This window comes from Notolepis coatsorum (assembly GCF_963971535.1).
Source record: "Notolepis coatsorum genome assembly, chromosome: 2".
Classification (NCBI taxonomy): Eukaryota; Metazoa; Chordata; class Actinopteri; order Aulopiformes; family Paralepididae; genus Notolepis; species Notolepis coatsorum.
In genome coordinates this window covers 141992088-141999869 of record NC_140166.1, presented here as the reverse complement: position 1 = coordinate 141999869, position 7782 = coordinate 141992088, and positions in this window count along the sequence as shown.

Below are 7782 nucleotides of genomic sequence, written 5' to 3'. Positions count from 1 at the left end.
GGAGGATTTCCACTGAAGTAGGATTAACCGTCTTGCTAACAGAGTAACAAAGGCCAAGACCTCTTTGTTATTATTTGTCAGTTGTAGTAAGGGTGAGGTAACACCAAATAGCGCAGTCAAAGGATCTGGTTCCACCTGAGTACTGCATATTTCAGAGAGTGTATTGAATATGTTTTCCCAAAGGTCTGCTAGGGATGGACAGCTCCAAAACATGTGCACATGGTTTGCTGGGGACCGATTACATCGTGGACAGTTAGGTTTCACACTTTTGTAGATTCTGGATAGTCTCATTGGAGTCCAGTGAGCTCGGTGGATGATTTTGCATTGGATGAGACCATGTCGAGCACAGATGGAAGAGGTGTGTACCTTTTTGAGTGCTTTTTCCCACATGTCATTAGATATCGCATCCCCCAATTCCTCCTCCCATGAGGACTTAATAATATTTAAGGAGGTGGGCTGTAATGAGCATAGCTGCCTATAAATTCTCGACAGGGAGCCCTTTAGAGTGGGAAGAGGGGTAAAAAAAATGTCAAGTTGTGTTTCACCAGGAAGGATGGGGAACTGGGTATCTAAGCTGCGGACATAGCTCCGGATCTGTAAAAACCTAAAAAAATTACTTCTGGGGAGACCGTACTTAACCGATAATTGTTCAAACGTAGCAAAGGTATTGTCGATATAGAGATCTTTAAATGTTCTAATACCGAGACTAGTCCAGGTTGAGAAAGCGCCATCAATCATAGATGGGGGGAAGGCCGGGTTTGAGGCCACCGGGGCAGCAAAAGATGTTGCGTGAAAGCCAAAGTGGCGTCTAGATTGGTTCCAAATTTTCATTGTTGATTTGACACATACATTTTTTGTAAAGGAGATATAAGGGCCTAAACTAGTGGCGTGAGCGAGAGAGGTCAGTGATGCCGGTGCGGACGAGGCTGCCTCCATCTCCAGCCAAACTGGAGGTGAGGACATCCCACTACACCGTAGCCAAAACTGAACGGTCCTAAAGTTGGCAGCCCAGTAGTAGAACCTAAGATCCGGTAGTCCGAGGCCTCCATCTGATTTGGGCCTCTGTAAGAGCTGCTTTCTTATCCTGGGAGGCTTCTTATCCCATATATAAGACAAAATCAGGCCATCAATTTTCTTAAAAAATGCATTGGGGAGAAAAATAGGTAGGCATTGAAAGAGATACAAAAATCTTGGGAGGGTGTTCATTTTAACAGAGTTAATTCTTGCGGCTAGAGAGAGGTGTAGTATAGACCAGCGTTCAAAATCATCCTTAGTACGAGTTAGGAGGGGGGCAAAGTTGGCCTGAAAGAGTTTGTTGAATTTGTCTGTAACATGTACCCCAAGATAGGTGAAGCCATCATGGGCAATTTTAAATGGCAGATTGTGTAGAGGAGAATTTTTTGCGGCTATATTAAGTGGCATCAGTTCGCTCTTGTTAAGGTTCAGTTTATAGCCTGACAGGCTACCAAAGGATTCGATATTGATAAGGGCAGCGGGGACAGAAACAGAAAGATCAGATGTATACAATAATAAATCGTCCGCATACAACGATACCTTATGTTCATGGCCGTATCTAACTATACCTTTGATGAGAGGGTTAAGGCGGAGTGCTATTGCAAGAGGTTCTATGGCAAGGGCAAATAATAAAGGACTTAAAGGGCAACCTTGACGTGTTGAGCGCTGTAGGGGAAACCAACTGGATTGTGTGTCATTAGTCCTGACTGAGGCTTGAGGGGATGCATACAAAAGTCGTATCCAAGTTGTAACTGAGGGGTACAATTCCCTGACTGTATTAATCAAGTATGGTATCATTAAACCACTACCGTCTTATGTACATTATACTGGCCATACCGTACACTAGTATATCTGATGAGAACACTTCCCCACAATGAATCGGTTCTACACAAAGTTGTCTTTAAGTATTTATTAGCAGCAAGAATACATAATATACTTTAATCGAATGCACTTGTAAGGCAAAGGAATGTGCGTAGGCAAATCAATAATGAATGTCCATTCTCTGGTTACGCATGAGATAATAATACAACTTGAATATTAGGAATTATATCTATGGGATACTGGTAGGGGGGTTCCACCGGTTGTAAGCCAGCAGGGGGAGGCAATGCTCTAATGCAAAGTCTGGGTCAGCGGAGACTCAATAGGCTCCTGGAGGCGGTATATTACTCCCTGCTCGGCAGACGAAAGACAGCGACTGTAATCCCAGTATGCGTGCAGCACAGGTGGAAGCCGGTCAGCCTCTCCAATAGAGACGGGCTCGAATGATGTCCCTCACGGGCAGGTCTCACAGCAGTGGGTGTAGACGATTCTTCTCCGCTCTAACAGCCTGGTCCAAAGCAATAATAATAATCCAGTCGGAAAGGGGGTCTGCATTCACCGGTGTAGATCCTCCGGTGCGCGGTGGTTCACATTAACTAAGTTGAACTGGACGTTATTCAACCAAGCGCTGATACTTTACTATCCTATTCGCACGCGGCTATAAGTGCTCTATTTAGACGCACAATTGCTCCCTTCACTTGGTCTTTGACTCGTGATGAAGGCTAAGGAGCGAACGATACGTTGAACAAACGTATTAGGATAAACAAGACTCTATCTTGGGGCAATACGAGCCCTACTTCACCGCACGTTGCATAGTGGGTGAGGCTTCACTTGTTACTAAGACTGAACTGAACGGACTGCGGACTGAACTACTTCTGTATTCACCTGCGCCATATTTATATGTTGGGGGAACAAACTAGTACCAGCCTTATTCCTGTCTCGTAGTCCTGGGCAAAACCGGGCATGTTGAGACAAGCCTTGACGGTAGCTTTGAACTCGACTCTGGGGGTAAGACACTGGCGCTGGTGGCACGCCATCCAATAAGAGAACGAAATATTATGGTCTGTAGTAGGTTAAAGGGATATTCCGTGTATATGTACAAAGAATACACAAGGGATATCAAACGATATACAAATATTATGCAATATATATCAATCAATAAATACATATATTCGGTTTAATCTGACCCTTTGTAACAGCCGCCTCCTAATTAGTCCCACCTAATTAGCTAAGCAGAGACAGATTAACCGCACTGTCCACTACTCAATGTCCGTTATGAGGGGTAGGGCAGTTCACAAAGTCAGGGGTCATGGTCGTCATTAAGCGAGTCGGGGAGCCTTGGCGACTCTATCAGCCTCGCCACGGGTCGGTTGTATGTCCGCCCTTGGCCGAGCACTTCTGCCACTCTGACCTTTCCGTCGGCACCAGTGGTCACTTTGCTTACGCGGCCGGCCGGCCACGCAGCTCGGGGTAGTGACTGGTCTATGGTCATGACGACTGGACGGGATGAAGGGGGGCTTAGGAGGAAGCGGGCCTGAGACTGCTTTGATCTGTGCTTGGCTGTGCCTCCTCCTCCTCCGTCTGTTTCTCTTGTTTGCTCTGTACCCCGTCTGAGGAGGGGCCGGTCCCGGCCGCCCCGTCAAGGAGTCGCTTGGGGTGCTGGGTTCGAGGTCAGCTACGTCTGAAGCGCAGCTGAGGGGGGTGGAGTTCCGAACTCCCTCTGGTGCCCACGGTTCTCTCACGGGCCTCTCGCTTAATGTCAATAGCCTCTGCTGTACGAGGGAGTGGCCGGTGTCGCTCGCCTTTGTGTGTAGGCAGCGTGTAGACGTGGGTTGACTGTCAAGTCCGTAGAGGGGGCCCTGGAGCGTCCATCCCAGTCGGGTCTGAACCGTGACTGGGCATCCTTTGGGTCCGATGTGGGCCGCCTCAATTGGGAGAATGAGGTCCGCGTGGTCGGAGCCGATGAGCAGGGTCGGTGTGGCGCCGTCGATAAGCGGTATAGGTAGTTGACGTAGGTGCACATACTTGGCCATCAGCTGTGGGATGGGGTAGGTGTACTGAGACAGGCCTATGTCGTGGCTGGTGAAGACGTTGGTTATACTATACTGCTTCTCGGGCTGGTCCACCGCTGCTATCTTGAAGGAGACCCTTTCACCTTTTATGGTCTTCTGGTCCCTTCTGATGGTGCGTATGGTCATGGTATCTTTGACACCCCGCAGGCCCAACTGGGCTGCTGCGGAAGCGAGGAGGAGAGTCTTTTCAGACCCATCGTCCAGGACGGCGTAAGTGTCCAGGACCTTGTCCTCGTAGCTCAGGAGCACTCTGACCACTTTGAGGAGCACTCGGGGGGTCCCGCTATGCTGGTCAATGTGGAGCACTCCTGTTGGTCGGTTGCCTTGGATCTTCTGGTGGGCTCCGCACCGTGCTGCGCGGTAAGCGGCGCCCGCCTGGGCTGCCCCTGCACGGTAAGCGGCGCCCGCCTGGGCCGCCTCACGCCACTGGTCAACTTGGACGGGGTTCAGTGTCTTATATTCGGCGCACTGTGCCAGCCAGTGTCTGCCGTCGCAGTAGGTACAGTAGGGAGCGGTCTGGTGGCTCTTCGGTACTGGTGCCACCGCCTCGGCATGGTACATTACCGCGACGGGCCCACTCTGTTGTCCTGGCTGACGCCTGTTGATGTCATGCAGGACCTCCAAGTGGGTGCCACCGCACCTGCTGCACTTCTTCTTCAAGCGGCATTCAGCTGCTAGGTGGCTGCACGCGCAGCGGAAGCAGCGGCGGTGGTCCTTGATCCACTGACTCACCTCGTCCGTGGTCAGCTTCCCGAAAGTGTCGCATTGGTACAGCCGATGTTCTCCCTCACAGTACTGGCACTCAATCTTCCACTGGTCCTCTTTCGTCGAGGGGGTGTTGTGGTTCTTGCTGCTCGGTACTGATTCTGATTGGTGCATGACGGTCACCAATCTGCGGCCATCGTTTGCTCTCCTAGGTCCCTCTCTGGAGCTTGGTGTGCTCCGCATGAACGTATCCAACCGTAGGCTGTTGACTTCTCTCGCCAGGAAGTCGGCTAGGTCTAGGAGGGATGGCTCGGGACCGTTAGGATCACGGTGGTCTCTTTGCCGCCTGAAGCGCTCTTGTCGGGCGGGCGGAAGCTTCTCTAAAATCCTCTCGACATTAGAGTTTGCGTACAGTTCGTGCATACCCTTTTCTCTTTGCGCCCCCAGCATCCCTACCAGGGATTGTACCTTGATAGACAGGTCATCTAGTGAGCGATTGTCTGTGGCTGGGGGTAGGCGGTCAATATGCCTTATCTCTTGTATTACGTAGTCCCATATGCGTCCATATCTTTGGTCGAGTGCTGCTAGAGCCGCGGTGTATGGGGTAGTAGAGGTGGCATAGGCCAGCGCTATATTGTGCGCTCAGGGCACCTTGAGGTGCTTCAGTAGGATAGCATATTTGTACGGTTCATCAACTACATCGGACATCATTGTCTCTAAGCACATTCGTAGCTCTGTGTACTGTGCTCTGTTCTCGTGTGTGAAGTCCGGGAACGTCGGTGTGCCAAGGTACGATGCCATGGATGACTGGCACATCGGTGAGCATTGGGGGAGAGGCCTCCTGGGCGAGTCTCCCCGTGCGTGTCGTCTTGGGCTGGTACTTGGTGGGTACCGAAGGTCGGGTACCCAGGTGCTGTTCCTCGGGGCTGGCGGTGCGTCAAACTCACCCGTGAGTTGAGTCGGGGGTTTGTAGCCTAGTGCCTCGGGGCTGACTTCTGGGCTGTACTGGACCTCCTGGTCCAGAGTACGTTGCTGCTGGTCGGGGCTGTACTGGGCCTCCTGGTCCAGAGTACGTTGCTGCTGGTCGGCTTGACATTCCTCCTCTTCCTCTTCCTCTTCCTCTGCTAGGACCTGGAGTCTTCTGTTCAGTCTCTCGGCGTGGTCCGGTTCTTCCCGGTTGCTGGGTCTCGTATGGACCGGCCGGGGAGGGGGTTCGGAGACGTGGACAGGATCCTCCTGTTGGCGGGGTCCCGGGTCGCTTGGTCGGGTAGGGGAATGCGTCCTAGACCCTTGTCGTGACGATCTCCGGGAGCTCCGTGCGGAGAGAGGGGGTGTCGCCATGGCAACCAATTTGTCCATCAGCTGCGCCTGCAGCCGGTCGCGCTCTGCCTCGCGCTGGGCATGGGCTGCGTCGCGCGCTGCTTCGCGCTGGGCATTGGCGGCGTCGCGCTGCGCATTGGCGCTGGCCTGGGCAGCGTCGCGCTGTGCGTTGGCGGCGTCGCGCTGGGCATTGGCGCTGGCATGGGCGGCGTGGAGCTGTGCATTTGCGACGTCGCGCTGTGCATTGGCGGCGGCGTGCTGTGCATCGGCGCGGCTTCTTTCAATGTTCTCTTCCGTCTGAAGGCGTCTGGTCTCCAGTCTTATGCGGTCGTCTTCACTCCTTTGTTGCGCCTGGAAGCGCTCTCGCTCGGCTGCAGAATGTTCGCGCTCGCGCGTCTGTTGCGCTTGAAGTCGATCGCGTTCGGTGGAGGCTGCCAGGGTGGCGATGAGTGCCTGCGCCAGCATCTTGTCCGCCTCGCTGGGGGAAGACGCCGGTCGAGGCGATCGGCTCCCGGCAGTGCTCGTTGGAGATCTGTTCTCCGGGCGCGCCCCGAGGTCCGTCTCCTGGGCGCGCTTCTCTTCTGGTAGTGGGTCGGGTTCCGTCCCTGGAGCGCTTTCTTTATCCTGGAGCTCTCCGGGGACTGTCCCGTTGGCGTTGTCTGGGGGTAAAGTCATGTCATGTCCCTCCTGGTCCCCCCCGTGAGCTTGGTCAGTTACATTAGAACCCACTAGGGTCTCTACTGGCGGGGTAGCCTGGTCGGTAGGGTTTGGCATACTTTTACTATCCGCTTTAGTTATTTTATCCGCATTTAACTTCCCTTTAAAGCTAGGTATTGGACTGACAGTGTATGCCTCTAGATAGGGAGGTGGCTGCCGTCTGCGCTGCGGGGGTTCTAGCTCGGGAGAACCGTTTGTGGAGTGTTCATCATCGGCCATGTTAATATTAATATTATATTAATATTACGCTAATTCTTATCCGGGGCTCGAAGGACCAATTGTAACTGAGGGGTACAATTCCCTGACTGTATTAATCAAGTATGGTATCATTAAACCACTACCGTCTTATGTACATTATACTGGCCATACCGTACACTAGTATATCTGATGAGAACACTTCCCCACAATGAATCGGTTCTACACAAAGTTGTCTTTAAGTATTTATTAGCAGCAAGAATACATAATATACTTTAATCGAATGCACTTGTAAGGCAAAGGAATGTGCGTAGGCAAATCAATAATGAATGTCCATTCTCTGGTTACGCATGAGATAATAATACAACTTGAATATTAGGAATTATATCTATGGGATACTGGTAGGGGGGTTCCACCGGTTGTAAGCCAGCAGGGGGAGGCAATGCTCTAATGCAAAGTCTGGGTCAGCGGAGACTCAATAGGCTCCTGGAGGCGGTATATTACTCCCTGCTCGGCAGACGAAAGACAGCGACTGTAATCCCAGTATGCGTGCAGCACAGGTGGAAGCCGGTCAGCCTCTCCAATAGAGACGGGCTCGAATGATGTCCCTCACGGGCAGGTCTCACAGCAGTGGGTGTAGACGATTCTTCTCCGCTCTAACAGCCTGGTCCAAAGCAATAATAATAATCCAGTCGGAAAGGGGGTCTGCATTCACCGGTGTAGATCCTCCGGTGCGCGGTGGTTCACATTAACTAAGTTGAACTGGACGTTATTCAACCAAGCGCTGATACTTTACTATCCTATTCGCACGTGGCTATAAGTGCTCTATTTAGACGCACAATTGCTCCCTTCACTTGGTCTTTGACTCGTGATGAAGGCTAAGGAGCGAACGATACGTTGAACAAACGTATTAGGATAAACAAGACTCTATCTTGGGGCA